Source organism: Mirounga leonina, unplaced genomic scaffold, assembly GCF_011800145.1.
Source record: "Mirounga leonina isolate KUSES-001 unplaced genomic scaffold, KU_Mleo_1.0 Mir_418, whole genome shotgun sequence".
Classification (NCBI taxonomy): domain Eukaryota; kingdom Metazoa; phylum Chordata; class Mammalia; order Carnivora; family Phocidae; genus Mirounga; species Mirounga leonina.
The window spans coordinates 29,477,547-29,494,269 of record NW_023270739.1 but is presented as its reverse complement, the minus strand read 5'-3'; positions in this window follow the sequence as shown (position 1 = coordinate 29,494,269).

The window sequence follows — 16,723 nt, the reverse complement described above, 5'->3', positions numbered from 1 at the left end:
ATTTATTTATTTATTTATTTATTTATTTATTTATTTATTTATTTATTTATTTGACAGAGAGAGACACAGCACGAGAGAGAACACAAGCAGGGGGAGTGGGAGAGGGAGAAGCAGGCTTTCCGCGGAGCAGGGAGCCTGATTCGGGGCTCGATCCCAGGACCCTGGGATCACGACCTGAGCCGAAGGCAGACGCCCAACGACTGAGCCACCCAGGCGCCCCTCATATATGAGCTTTAGAGCATATATTTTTAAGATTGCAAAATTGTAGTAGCATGAGATGAGATACTTCAGATTTAGATTGCAAATATGAGTTTCAAATTTATACTAATGTCTGCTTCGGTTTCTGTGTACATAGTCCAGTTTATTGCTAGGAAGGGGAGAAAAATCAAACTTTAGATTTGATTCATTACTCAAGCAATTATTAAAAAGATTATAAACTCATCACAAACATTGTTCATTTTATTGGCTTTGCATCACAGCCTAAAACGCTACTGTAAAATTCAGCAATATATGAGGTTATTGAGTAATATAATTTTAGAGGGATCCAAAAGATTTAAATGATGCAGAAATATTCTCATGTAAGTTGTCTTTTATGTTAACTATTCATTCAAAACTATTTAGTTATATACGTGTGCTAGTAAGAAAATTAAAAAAAAAATTTGTAGAATTTTTAAATATCTCATTGAAATCCTAAATAAAATGTATGTAATACTGAAGTTGTCTAAAATAAAATAAAGTACATAGTTAGAAAAATAATTAAACTAATGGGAACTTAACTCTGTCTTTTACTACCTGACAAATCTACAAAATTTTCATGTGTTTTTTTAGAAAACTCAATGATAGGTAGATAGATGGATGGACAGGTAGGTAGGTAGGTAGATAGATAGATGATAGATATAGCAAGAGAGGAAGATGGCAGTTGACAGAATGTTTTCATTAGATAAAATTATTTCAGAAAAAAATGCCTGAAAAAAGTTCTTATTGGGTGCCTGGGTGGCTCAGTTGGTTAAGTGACTGCCTTCGGCTCAGGTCATGATCCTGGAGTCCCGGGATCGAGTCCCACATCAGGCTCCCTGCTCAGCAGGGAGTCTGCTTCTTCCTCTGACCCTCCCCCTCTCATTCTCTCTCTGTCTCATTCTTTCTCTCTCAAATAAATAAAATCTTAAAAAAAAAGTTCTTACTGAATGCCCCCTTCCTCATATCTATTCCCTTCATTCCTTCTATCCTCAGTGTCTGTGTCCCTTCTTTCTCCATAGGATCAGAGGGAAAAGAACCCCTAAAAAAATACATGCTACTCAGTTCTTTTCACATCCATACTCATCATTTATTTAAATACCTCTTGCATTTATTTAAATCCCTAGTAATTGATTTTAACTTCAGATTATTGATTAATGAATTCATATAGCAAATATATGGGTTTTTTTCAGATACAACTCTAAGAGCTTGTAGTATCTGTCAAAAAATCAAATCAAATGAAAATTCCTGCTGTTATGGGATTTATGTTCTAACAAAGGAGACAAGTAAAAAAAAAATAAGTAAATAAATTATAAAATATGATAATGGAAAATGTTATCTGTATAAAAGTAGAAAAATTAAGGGGATCCAAAGTGAAAGAACATGAAAATTTTACTATATTTTTTATGTTTAAGATGAAAATTTTATTAATTAGAAATGTGTTCAATTGCAAATATTGACATGTTCATTATAGTGGCCAGAACAAAAATAACTTTAATCTTCTCCTCTAACAATAAATCTGGAGGAGAGTGGCTGTTAGCATTTGTAGTCCTGCTAAATAATCCCACCGGGAACATATCCAAACCTTCCTAGTTTCAGCAAGCTGACTTTTTTTTTTAAGTTTTTATTTTTATTCCATTATAGTTAACATACTATATCCTTATAGTTAACAGTATATTAGTTTCAGGTATACAATACAGTGATTCAACAATTCTATACATTACTCAGTGCTCATCAATGATAAGTGTACTCTTTAATCCCCATCATCTATTTCACCATCCCCCCCAATCTTCCCTCTGGTAACCATCAGTTTGTTCTCTATGGTTTAGTGTCTGTTTCTTGGTTTATTTCTCTCTCTCTCTTTTTTTTTTTTTTAACTTTGCTTGTTTGTTTTGTTGCTTCAATTCCACATGAGTGAAACCATATGGTATTTGTCTTTCTCTGACTGACTTATTTCACTTAGCATTATACTCTCTAGCTCCTTCCATGTCCTTGCAGATGACAAGATTTCACTCTTTTTTTGTATATATATACCACTTATTTATCCATTTATCAGTCAATGGACACTTGGGCGGCTTCCATAATTTGGCTATTGTAAACAGTGCTGTTATAAACATAGGACTGCATGTAACCTTTTGAATTAGTGTTTTCATATTTTGGATCTTAGGGTAGCTCTATTTTTAATTTTCTGAGGAACCCCCATATGGTTTTCTAGAGTGGCTACACCACTTTGCATTCCCACCAATAGCACACCCACCTTTTTCTCCACATCCTCATCAACACTTGTTTTTTCTTGTGTTTTTGATTTTACCATTCTGATAGGTGTGAGGTGATATATCATTGTAATTTTGATTTTCATTTCCCCAATGATGAGTGAGGCTGAGCATCTTTTCATGTGTCTGTTGGTCATCTGTATGTCTTCTTTGGAAAAATGTCTATTCATGTCTTGTGCCCATTTTTGAATTGGATTATTCATCTTTTGGGTGTTGAGTTTTGTAAGTTCTTTATATATTTTGGATACTAACCTTTTGTTAGATATGTCATTTGCAAATATTTTCTCCCATTCAATCTCCCTTTTAGTTTTGTTGTTTCCTTCACTGTGCACAAGTTTTTATTTCGATGTAGTCCTAACAGTTCAGTTTTGCTTTTACTTCCCTTGCCTCAGGAGATCTATCTAGAAAAATGTTGCTACAGCCAATGTCAGAGAAACTATTGCCTGTGTTCTCTCCTAGGATTTTTATAGTTTTAGGTCTCACATTTAGTCTTTAATCTATTTTCAGTTTATTTTTGTGTACAGTATAAGAAAGTGGTCCAATTTCATTCTTTTGCATAAAGCTGTCTAGTTTCCCCAACACCATTTGTTGAAGAGACAGTCTTTTTCCCATTGCATATTCTTTTCTCATTTATTGAAGGTTAATTGACCATATAATTCTGGGTTTATATCTGGGTTTTCTATACTGTTCTATTGATTTATGTGCCTGTTTTTGTGCCAACACCATACTTCTTTGATCACTACAGCTTTGTAGTATAACTTGAAGTCTGGATTTGTGATACCTCTAGTTTATTTTTCTTTTTCAGGATTTCATTGGTTATTTGGGGCCTTTTGTTTTCCACACAAATTTTAGGATTGTTTGTTCTAGTTCTGTGAAAAAATGCTGTTGGTGTTTTTATATAAAGGGATTGCATTAAATGTGTATATTGCTTTGCGTGGCATAGACATTTTAACAATAATTTTCTTCCAATCCATGAGCATGGAATGTCTTTCCATTTCTTTGTGTCATCTTCAATTTCTTTCACCAGTGTTTTATAGTTTTCAGTGTACAGGTCTTTCCTCTTTGGTTAAGTTTATTCCTAGGTATTTTATTATTTGTGGTATAATTGTAAATGAGATTATTTTCTTAACTTCTCTTTCCACTGCTTCATTATTAGTGTATAGGAATGCAAGAGATTTCTGTACATTGATTTTGTATCTTGCGACTTTACTGAATTCGTTTATCAGTTTTAGTAGTTCTTTGGTGGAGTCTTTAGGATTTTCTATATGGAGTATCATGTCATCTCCAAATAGTGAGAGCTTTACTTCTTCCTTATCAACTTGGATGCTTTTTATTTCTTTTTGTTGTCTAATTGCTGTGGCCAGGATTTCCAGCACTATGTTGAATAAAAGTGGTGAGAGTGGACAGCCTTGTGTTGTTCCTGACCTTAGAGAAAACTCTGTTTTTCCCCATTGGGTATGATGTTCTTTGTGGGTTTTTCATATATGGCCTTTATAATGTTGAGGTATGTTCACTCTATACCTGCTTTGTTGAGGGTTTTTTTATCATGAATGGTTGTTATACTTTGCCAAATGCTTTTTCTGCATTATTAAAATATCCTTTCTCTTGTTGATGTGATGTATCATGTTGATTGGTTTGTCAGTATCAAACCACCCTTGCATCCTAGGAATAAATCTCACTTGATCATGGTGAATGATTTTTTTTCAATGTATTGTTGGATTTGGTTTGCTAGTATTTTACTGAGGATTTTTGCATCTATGTTCATCAGACATATTGGCCTGCTCTCTTTTTTTGTACTATCTTTATCTGGTTTTGGTATAAGGGTAATGCTGGCCTCATTGAATGAATTTTAAAGTTTTCCTTCTATTTTTTTTAGCATAGTTTGAGAAGAATAGGTATTAACTATTCTTTATTTTTTATTTTTTTAAAGATTTTATTTTTTTATTTGTCAGAGAGAGAGCGTGCACACAAGCAAGGGGAGTGGCAGGCAGAGGGAGAAGCAGGCTCCCCGCTGAGCAGGAGCCCAATGCAGGACTCCATCCCAGGACCCTGCAATCATGACCTGAGCTGAAGGCAACTGCTTAACCAACTGAGCTACCCAGGTGTCTCCTTTTTTATTTTTTAATGAGTCTTGCTAGAAGTTTATCAATTTTGTTAATCTTTTCAAAGAACCAGCTCCTGGTTTCACTGATCTGTTCTTTCATTTTTTTAGTTTCTATATCATTTATTTCTGCTGTAATCTTTATTATTTCCTTTCTTCTGCTGGTTTTTGGGTTTTTAGAGTTCTTTTTCTACCTCCTTAAGGTGTAAGGTTCGATTGTTTATTTGAGATTTTTCTTGTTCTTGATATAGGCCTGTATTGCTATATACTTCCCTCTTAGAACCATTTTTTGCTGCATCCCAAAGATTTGGAACATTATATTTTCATTTTCATTTATTTCCATGTAATGTTTGATTTTTCTTTGACTTCTTGGTTGACCCATTCATTGTTTAGTAGCATGTTGTTTAACCTCTATGTATTTTTGTTTTTTTCAAATATTTTCTTGTGGTTGATTTCTAGTTTCATAGTGTTGTGGTCAGAAAAGATTCATGATATGACTTTGATCTTCTTAAATTCATTAAGACTTTTTTTGTGGCTTAATATGTAATCTATTCTGGAGGATGTCCTATATGCACTTGAAAAGAATGTGCATTCTGCTTTTTTAGGATGGAATGTTCTAATACTTCTGTTAAATCCATCTGGTCCAGTGTGTCATTCAAAGCCACTGTTCTCTTGTTTTTGTTTGGATCATCTGTCCCTTGATGTAAGTGGAATGTTAAAGTCCCCTACTATTATTGCATTATTATTAATTAGTTCCTTTATGTTTGTTATTAACTGTTTTATGTATTTGAGTGCTCCCATGTTGGGTGCATAAATATTTATAATTTTTATATCTTCTTGTTGGATTATCTTATTTATTATTATATAGTGTCCTTTGTCTCTTGTTACAGTCTTTGTTATAAAGTCTATTTCATATGATATAAGCATTGCTACCCGGCTAAAATTTTTATTTTATTAGGATGATCAGGATGGTCTCACTGTAATTTAAGAGAATATTTTAAATATGTAAGGAAATTTATTATGCAGACATCTAAGTAAACTGCATCTGGACAAAGGAAATAGCCTTGCAATGGCTTTAAGATAGATGGAAACCTGTATACAGCATATTTATTAGTTTCTTAATGCTGCTATAACAAACTACTACAAATTTCATCTATTACAACGAGATTTATTATCTGTTACTTTTGGAGGCTAAAAGTACAAAGTAAGTTTCCCTGGGTTGAAATCATTGTTTCAACAGGATTGTGTCCCTCTGATGGTTCTAGGGGAGAATCTGTTTCCATGCTTCTTCCAGCTTTTAGAGTGGCATCCCTTATATTCCTGGACTTACAGCTTCTTCCAAGTTAGCAGGGTAATGTGTTGCTTCAGTCTTCACATCACCTTATTCTCCTGTAAAATCTCCTTCTTTTAGGAACACTTGTGATTACATTTAAGGTTCATTCAAATAATTCAGGATAAACTTTCATCTAAAGATGCTTAACTTAATTTCATCTCCATAACCCATTTTGTTATATACAGTAACACAGCTTCCAGAAATAAAACCTGGATGAGGGTCATTATTCAATCTACCAAAGCAGTCATGAGGATCTGGAAAGCTAATGAACAATGATGATCAAAATCAACAAAAGTTGAACATGGAAAAGATTTATTCCATGATCCTAAGTAATATAGCTGACATCATTTTTATACCAAGGTTCCAAGTCAATAAAAGTTCAAATCTACTTCTTAAAAGTTTCTCTCTCTCTGTATATACACACACATATATATGTATTTATATAAAGTTTTATATATGTACATTACTAGAATAAATTTAAATTGTATGCATATATTAGAAAAGATAATAAAGCTACCAACATGTGTTAAAAATCCATAACTATGTATATATATTGCTAACCTTGAATACCTATTATGTGTTTCTGTAAATAGGTCCTTTAATGGAAAACAAACAGAAAAGAAGTAACAAGGCTTATTAATAAAGGCTTTCTTGGTCTCCCCTTTTACATTATCTAATTGTGATTTCCTACTTTGTAGTATATGATGTAGGTACTAATAAAAATTTAACATGTGTCAAGAATTGTTAGAAGTTAAAGGTATAGCATTTCAACAGGTCTTACGCTTTTTTTACACACTAAATAGAAATATTCATATCTATTTAATTTGCTAAAGTTCAACAAAATTTTAGAATTGAATGCTATTAATACTTCTGTTTTGACACATAAATATCATAGACATCCATGTCCACATGCCCTCAGATGATGTACACAAATACAGATTTTCCTAGTACTTTCAGGGAGAAAATTCTTTTTTATAAAGTTTTTTTTTAAAGATTTTATTTATTTTATTTGACACACAGAGTGAGAGAGAGCACAAGCAGGGGGAGAGGCAGGTAGAGGGGGAAGCTGGCTCGCAGGTGAGCAGACATCCTGACTTGGGACTCAATCCCAGGACCCTGGCATCATGACTTGAGCCAAAGGCAGACACTTAACCGGCTGAGCCACCCAGGGGCCCCAGGGAGCTAATTTTTTACATTAAAACAATCACAGTGAATTGGCTCCTGACATGGTCTTTGAGCCATCCTCACACATGGTTATTGTCTCTTGATGCTTCTGCGTTGTGCTTGCACAAGACTTTCTATAGAGAGAGGACAAGCCCTTTAGAGTTCTGCCATCTCTTTCCCATTCCAGATTGCCTTTAGATTGAAAGGAGTCTTTTCCTAAGCCATGGCATCTTGTTGTTTCTGATCAAAAAAAACATTCTGAGCTCAGAAGGTTTATATCTCATTTAATATGATTATGCTTTCATTATTTGTTGTATGATATTTTACAACTTTTAGAAAATTGTACCTGACGTGAAAATAGAACAGAATGATGAACATATAATCTTATATAAAAGATAATTCTAAATATTTCTCTCTGGCAGCATTTATTGGGGAATAATAAAAGAAGAGAAAAATCATGGTAAATGAGAAAGTATAGAAGTTGAGCAGTAGAACAAAATATTAGGATCCCCTATCAATTTTTGCATAATGAATTGAGAAACAGTATGGTTGGTCATGATAAAAGATTAATAGAAAGAAGTCACATGGCCCAATATCAATATTATAAGAGAGGTTAAAGTACTGAAATAACAGAGGTGAAACTTATTACTCTCCATCTTTATGTTTCTATGGAGGTTTTCAGCTATAAAAGCTTTTAGGTGGAGAGAATACTGTTGTTATAGGACTATAACTTCAGTTTCCTTCAATAATGTGGTGTAACCACCAAGCTGATGCAGGTCCAGCCTTATGCAGATTCTTTTCTCTGTAAATTCTTCAGTTCCTTCTTTCTTCATGGGTTGGATTTATCCTTATGCTAGCCTTCTTCAGAGTGACAAACTACTGCAGGGGTCTACATGTTTTATTATCCCTGTCACGTGAGGGCAAGAATGTGTCTTTTCCTCCAACCATAAACATAAGGCCAAGTATTCACTTTGATTAATAATCCCTGAAAAAAAATCACACATTTGTTTAAACCACTGGTCTTAAAGTCTTCAGGCAAGATTATTGATTCAGATGGTAAACACACATCAGTACAGAGAAGTGAATAAGAATTCAGATTTTAGAGTCAGACCGCTTCAGACCAAACTCTGAATCTGTCTTTTAGTAGTTCTGTGACCTTGTGCAAGTTACTGTTCATATATACCAATGTCTTCATCTGTAAAATGAGGATAGTAGTAGCTACCCCAAAGATTATATTATACAAACTTTGTCATGAAAACAAATATATTATATAAAATTTTTCATGGCATATCTAGGCATCAAATCCTGAATTATTATGTATATTCTATGTTAATCTGTATATAAGAGCAGAAAATGGTAATTATGCTAATACATCTATATGTATATATAGCCATGATACATGTTATATAGTGTACATAGATATATAATATATCTATATGTATATGTAGTCATGATTTTCTAGATTGCAGATGAGTTGACTTTTTATTGGTTAAAGAAATGCTGCTTTTTTTTTTTAAAGATTTTATTTATTTATTTGAGAGAGAGAGAATGAGAGAGAGCACATGAGAGGGGGGAGGGCCAGAGGGAGAAGCAGACTCCCCGCCGAGCAGGGAGCCCGATGCGGGACTCGATCCAGGCACTCCAGGATCATGACCTGAGCCGAAGGCAGTCGCTTAACCAACTGAGCCACCCAGGCACCCAAGAAATGCTGCTTTTTATAAACATATTTTGTTTAATTTCTTCCATTCAAATAAAAATGAATCAATTCTACGGTAATCATAATTAAAGGATATGAGAGATTTGATACTATTTATGAATATCAGAGTTGTGAATACATTTGAAAAAAGTATACTTTTATTTCAAGTTCTCTGATACGTATTTTAAAATTCCAATGGTTTATTTAATTCTAACAATGTTATTTCTAGCTACAGTGGCTGAAGAATTATGTAAAATAACAATAAAGAAATATTTCTTATTGTCACATCGTTGTTTTCTTTTGTATCAGTGAGTGGTAGAGCACATGACCTATAAGATAACTTGCCTCTCTCTCTAAAGTCACCTGAATTTAAGGTAAATTATCATAATCTACTGTATTTTAATGTCCCACTTGGTTTTTCTTATTTTTTGTTAATCTAATTTTGTTACTGGTTAATATGGCACAGGTTTAATATAGTCCGTCTTTATTTTTTTAAAATAAGATTAAGGGGGGCGCCTGGGTGGCTCAGTTGGTTAAGCGACTGCCTTCAGCTCAGGTCATGATCCCAGGGTCCTGGGATCGAGTCCCGCATTGGGCTCCCTGCTCTGCGGGGAGCCTGCTTCTCCCTCTCCCACTCCCCCTGCTTGTGTTCCCGCTCTCGCTGTGTCTCTCTCTGTCAAATAAATAACTAAAATCTTTAAAATAAATAAATAAATAAAAATAAAATAAATACAATAAGATTAAGGGAGTGATAATATGAAAAAATCAATAGCTTTTTAGGATCATAAAATTATTAGGGCAATTTTCAATATACAATAGGCAAAGAAAAAAATAAGTGTGTGAAGCAATGATTTAATATACTTAATACAGTTTAAGAAACTCATAACATTGTTCTTATGGGTGTAATGTTTCAAGTTCTTACTCAAAGGAATTTCACAGCAATGAAAAAAATAGCTGTAATAGCTTTAAAAAATGCAATTGAATTTGTAATACATCCTCTTTTTCTAGATTTACTTATTAAAATTATTTAAATTTAGCTCCATGCTTTATGTTTTCTGACAGAAACGTGTCCTATTAAAATTGCTAATACTTTCCACAATCCCTTTCATACCAATCTGATATCTGAAATCAAAGATTACTCACACTCAATCTTTTTTATTAGTCTAAATGAATCAACACAGTGTTATGCCTAATACATATATTTCTATAAATACAATATAGAAATCAGTAGAAGACAAAATACTGTATTTGAATTCAGACAATGATAAATTTCTTGTATAAACCTTTACTAATCAAGAAAAAACTGGGAAAAATATTAACTTAAATTAGTTTTATTCTTTGGTTGGTTTATCACTGGAAACAATTTATTTCCTTTTAATCGAATACAGTAATTTAAATCAAGTATATTGTCACAAACTCATTGATCTTCTCTTAACTAGCAAGATAAATTTCTATAGTTAAAAACAAAACAGTTTTTTCTTTTTTTCTTTTTTTTTTTTTAAAGATTTTATTTATTTATTTGAGAGAGAGAATGAGAGACAGAGAGCACGAGAGGGAAGAGGGCAGAGGGAGAAGCAGACCCCCTGCTGAGCAGGGAGCCCGATGCGGGACTCGATCCCGGGACTCCAGGATCATGACCTGAGCCGAAGGCAGTCGCTTAACCAACTGAGCCACCCAGGCGCCCAAAACACAGTTTTTTCTTATAAGGTTGGTTACATATTGCTCATTTATCTCAGCTATCCATCTTACAAATCCTACAGTTTCTAATGGGTGGCAAAAGAGTGGTTGATGCCTCTGTGTGATCCATCTACATAGAAAGTAAACACTTATTATACTCTATTAAGAGCCACAAGCATGTTTGGCTTCATCATGATATGGTTTCTGATACATATTTCCATATTCTTAACATTCCTCCATTCTTTTTGTGCATCTTAGTTACTAATTGATTATAATGTATTTTGCATTCATTTTATCATATCATGTTTGATTTCAATAGATTTCTTTGTTTCCTTTTTGTTTTGTATCACTTTTAGCTGTACATTTTGTTGCTAAACATGAGATTTAAACTCAGGAATATAGGCGCCTGGGTGGCTCAGGTGGTTAAGCGTCTGCCTGCGGCTCAGGTCATGATTTCCAGGTCCTGGGATAGAGCTGCACATCGGGCTCCCTGCTTAGCAGGGAGTCCACTTCTCCCTCTGCTTCTCCCTCCTGCTCGTGCTCTCTCTCTTAAATGAATAAATAAAATCTTTTAAAAAACAAACAAACAAAAAACCCCAGGAATAATTAGAGCATATTTCAAATATGCCACTTTATTAAGTGTGCATTTAAAGGGAGGATTATATAAGTAACATAGTAATTGTGCCATTTAGAATATTCTAAATTTTATATTAGAAGGTAAAGTGGTAAGATATAAATACTTTGGTAACCAATCCATAAAGAAACAAAGTTTCTTTATTTTTCTCCTGCCTCTACAAAGCAAAATAGGAAGTTAATCATTAATTCTTTTCCAGAAACATTTGCTCTCTGCTGCAGATTTATGCCTGGATGTTTACTTGGTTTGTATCATTCTCAAGAGATATGGCTTATTAGAGCCACTCGATGGAAGTCATAGATATCTAATGACAATTGTTTGTTTTTTCCAAAGAACTACTTCCTAATGATTATTATTCAGCCCTGCAGTATTAAAATGATATGTTCAGTTCTAGATGAGAGTTTTTAAAAATTATTTCAGCTATGTTGATACCTGTTATAGAATAAATGTCAAATTTTCTGACCTATAGTAGATGTTTAGAAGCAGATCAATTGTTTTAATATAAGTGTTGCCTACTTCACTGATGCTTCACACAAGCATGAATAACAATTTGAAGCTATCAGATCAATACCATGCATGTTTATTTGTACTAGCAGACATTCAAACACAGACATTTATTTTGTTGATACTTTAAATTCAATTATCTCTAATATAATTTAGTTCATAGTAGCTGTTAATACTGAGCAGTGTAAAAGGTTGTTTTTCCTTCTCTGTAGCCATGTATTGGCCCCTTCCGTGTCTTTTCATATGAAGTTCTCATTCATATGTCTCATTTATATGTCTCAGTGACATACAAAACAAGTATTTATTTAGAAATTACTATGTGATACAGGGTACAAGAAATCCCTAACCAAATTCACAAATAAATGTACATTGGAATACTGGCAGAAGTCTCCAGTTCTAACTGTGCAGTTAAATAGGATTGTGATTTAACCTGACTGTACTTCTTTGTCTCTGGGGATGGGCAAACCCAAACCTCTCTATAGTTCAGTTTATTTGTCTGCAAATTGGGTAAATTTAAAGTGGAAGGACCTAAAGGAAGTACTGTATTAAAAGCAATAAAATTCATGCCCGACACAGGGCTTTCTATGCAGTTCTTTTTATTCTATTACCATCAAGGGGATTACATTCTTGGGGTCAAATGGTGTGGTGAGCATTACATGGGTTTTGAAATTAGGAAGAACATTTTAACTCTACTAATTGACTATGTATCTTTGAGCAAATTATATTTCCAACATGAGTCTGCTTATTATTTATAAAGATGAAGATCATATTTTTACATAATATTGTTGGAGGGTTAGATAAGCCATATCTTTTCATAGTAACCAGCCAGTAGGTATGATCCTACCCAGCCACTTAGCTTTAGAAAATAATCATAAAGACTTAAATCCATTAGACTTTGTAATAAAATAGTAAAATTTGTATTACAGAAAAAGCAGATGAAATTACTAAAAAGTACATAACTCTTTTAATTTATAAGCAAACATAGGTCATATTTTATGTCACAGAAGAAAACTGTATTTGTAGAGCCAATTTATCTAATTATTAATTAAAAAAAAAAAAACACCTGAACTTGTGCATCGCTGGAAGTGGCCAAATATTGTACCAATTTTGCTTCTCCAAACTACAACAAAAAAAATCAATGGAATATGAATAATAAGTGAAAGCAGGCAACGATTAAAGCCAAAATATTTTAACTAACTCCAAAAGCCACTCTAAAAGAGCCCTACCTTGCTGAAGCAACAAAACAAAAATAAGGTAGTAAGAAAGTTAAGGAGGATAATTTAGACAAGCTGTATTTTAATGTCAGGAAGCTTTTATATACGACTTTCTCAAATATCAGAACAGTTTTTAGTCAGCTCAGGCTCCCTTTCTTAATTCTTTTCTTAAAATAACTAGAGTCATATCATTAAAATGATTATAACCAGTTATGTAAGCACAGTAAGATACAAACATATAAGTACTAATGCAAAGAGACTGTCAAAAATGCTTTTACCATTGTTTTCCTATCCATTTACAATAAAGCATAATATAATTTCACCGTGACCTTAAGGTCCTAGGATGCCCCATACTATACACTGCCAACAAAATGTTATCTCCACAGATGTGCAAGGATTGGAAGTTTATATCAAGAAAAGGACAAGGTTCCTTTTTCTGCAGTTCTCCATTTACTACCTGCCTCACCTAGCTTGTTAAAATTAAAAATACTTTTTTCTCTTGGTCATCTATTCATTTAGGGCACAGTGTTATGGTAGGGAGAAGCAGGAAGGACTAAGAGGAAATTTCCTCCAAGATTCTAATGTCTTTGGAAAGGTCCTGCAGGTGGAAATTGTAGATAATGTTTGAAACTGTTTGTTACTCTTTTATTTCTCACATCACCATCCATTTAATGAGGGTTACCTGCAATAGGAAGAACTTTCTGGAAGTCTGCTTATATTTGTACTGTGGACTATTCTAGTAGGTGCATGGACTTTTTTTCCAAATTCTTGATCATCTTAGCAACTCATGCAGCTCTTTTGAAATTTAACGACCAATGACATCTGCTAAAATTCCATTAGACACTCATGTTTACCACTTCAAAGAAAGAATTTGGCATGAGCAGTAAATACCATGATTCAGAAAAGGGGGTTGAATTTGGAGCCTTTATCATCAGAGAAGTCCTAAAAGGTTTTGGTTTTCTTTGGAGATACTTCTGGAATTTTTTTACTGAGAAAATTCTAGGTACAATTTTAAGGTAAACAGTTTTGCTGATATTCCTATGGAACTTAGTAGAAAATGTATATGTATGTTTGTGTGTGTGCACATTTACATTTATTTTAAATGAGCAGTCATACCTGCATATTCTAATACTCTAAATGATGCACTTTTAAATACATCACCAGATAAAAAAGCTAATCGTGCCATAAGAAAGCCTAAAACACAGTTTGTAATAACATACTGCACACAATGAATTATACATTTAGAGAGATCTATTTCTTTGAAAGCCTTTCTAAGTCAGTTTCTATTTAACCACTCTCTGCAATATTGTCATGCAGGCCATTTGCTTAGCTGTTGTATTTTTTTCTAAGACAGATTTCACATTTTCCATGCTGTCGTTAGAAACTGTGTAAGATGAAATAGGGAATGAGCAGATAATATTTATTGAAAATGCTTACATTTGTGCAGTTGGAATACCACATATGAAAGTACTTAAGTTTATCTTCAAAATAAGGAAAAATAATCATTCATACTCAGAATTGCTTTGAAAATTAAATGAGATATTATAAATAAAGGAACTGGAAAAATAACTGTCACAAAAAATGCTCAATAAAAACTAGCTATTATTATTATTATTATTATTAAATTCATCCAGTAGTGCCTAAACCTTTTGATGTTTAACAATAAAATATTTTATTGTTGCTTTTAATACTGGCCATATCATTGTAATTATCTGTATGGCATTCTCCGTGCTTATCTCTATGACTAATTCAATATTTCTACATCTATCTACACACACACACACACACACATAAAGAATGAATATCAGTGGTTAAAAAGACTATTTAGAAAATTATTTTTTAAATTAGGGTCAATTGTATGTGTAAGAGCATATGCATTTGAGTGTGTTTTTGTATTTAAGTGTATGACTTTGTAAAACCTATTTAAGTAAGATATTAATAATTAGTTCAGTTAGTGGATATTACAACAGTAATCAGGATCATTTCTGGAGCACTGACTTTGAAATAGTTTGTACCTTTGTTTTACTCCTAAAAACACCAGTTACCTTCCTCCCTTTCCTCATTTTCTTCTCCTTAGCCCCACAACCACTTGTAACTTTTGTTACAAGCTGCTTTCTTAACACTTCTTCTTGCTTATTTGTTTTCAATTTTAGGCACCATATATTGATTACTCACTAGGACAGGAAAGAACTCAGCACTCTCTCCTTCTACTCTAACTACACATACACAACCTTCCTACAATCTTTCCATCTAAACTGTATTGTAATGTAAGCTAAATAAAAACCCAAATTTTGACAGTATAGATGCTATTGACACCACAGTTACATACTCAATGACGATTTCTTTTCATATTTCACATAACTTGGTTTTTCTTGACAGTAACTTTGCTTGAACTTCTTATATTTATTATTTTTGTTGTTGTTATTAGTTATTCATCCTAAACATTCACCTATTTAAATTTCCTCTCAATATGATCAGATACAATTCTATCAATTTCCTCTTTTTGGAGAAATTTCTCAGAGAGCCTTCTGATTTGCTCAGATTTGGCCTGCTGTATATCTGGCAAACAGCCATTATCTTGTTTCCGCTACACCATTATCCTGGGGATACCTGTTGCCTTTCTTATTATTTAAATTTCTTATTTCTTACTTGTGTGTGTGTGCATATATATTTTTTTCTTTATATGTTCCCTTGTTTTGGTGGAGGACATTCTTTAGTAGCTTCCTAAGAAATGATGCATGAAAACTAATGCTTTGACACCTTGAATGCCTAATGAGGTATTTAATCAATCTCCACATTTGATGGATACTTTGGACATAGAATTCTAGACTGGAAATTATTTCTCCTTAGGAAGTTTTGACCAATAATATTTAGTTATAATTTTTAACATGGAACAAATTAATCTTGTGTCATGCAATATCCTCATATTTGTATAGCTGGGCCCTCCTTAGATCTTCTTCATCAACTTGTTCTGTTCCTTCCTTCAAAAACATTTACCAACTAAATTTCTGTAGGTATTTTTGCCTTTAAAGATTGTGGTTTGTGAAAGCATCTGAATTTGGTAGAAACTAAGTGCCAGTCAAAAATCCCATTCCATTCTAGTTTCTGGTGTTTTGCATCTAATCTGTTTATTGTCCTGCCCCATCCCTGAAAATCTGCAGAAACTTCCATGTTCCTGAAATTTTAATATTTTAGTAAGCCTCATTTACTCTTATTTTCATCCACTGTATTGAGTACTTAGAGGCACTTGCAATCTGGAAAGTTATGTTTTTCAGTTTTTAAAAACTGTATTAAATTATTTTATTGATGATTTCCTATCCATTTTATTGCTCTTGTTTTTGAAATTCTGTACTTCAGATGTTGGGACCCCTAAATGAATACACTGATTTGCTTATTTTTCTTTCTTATGTTTCACCTATTTTTCCTGCTTTACTTCCTCTGAGTTTTTCTTATTTACCTTCCAACACTATGTTGTGGTCCCATGCTGAGCAATATCAGAGCTGAAGCAAAGGGAAAGATCAATAATACTGATTTTGTCTTTATTTAAAAAAAATACTTTGTTCATTTTATGTTTATGTGTTAACTTTTATTTTAAAAATATTTTATTAAAATATAGGGATTTTTTTAAATTGCTAAGTTGATTGGTGTACCCTTATATTTTGCACTCAAAGAGAGTATCTCATTTGATTCACCTTTGTCTCAGCCCTGCTTAATGTTCCCTGATGTGGGCATGGTGTCTTGGGTGACTCGGTTAACTGTCTGATTCTTGATCTCAGCTCAGGTCTTGATCTCAGGGTCATAAGTTCAAGTCCCACATTGGGATCCATGCTGGGTGTGGAGCCTACTTAAAAAGAAAAAAAAAAATGTTCCCTGACATATATCCTTTCTTAAAG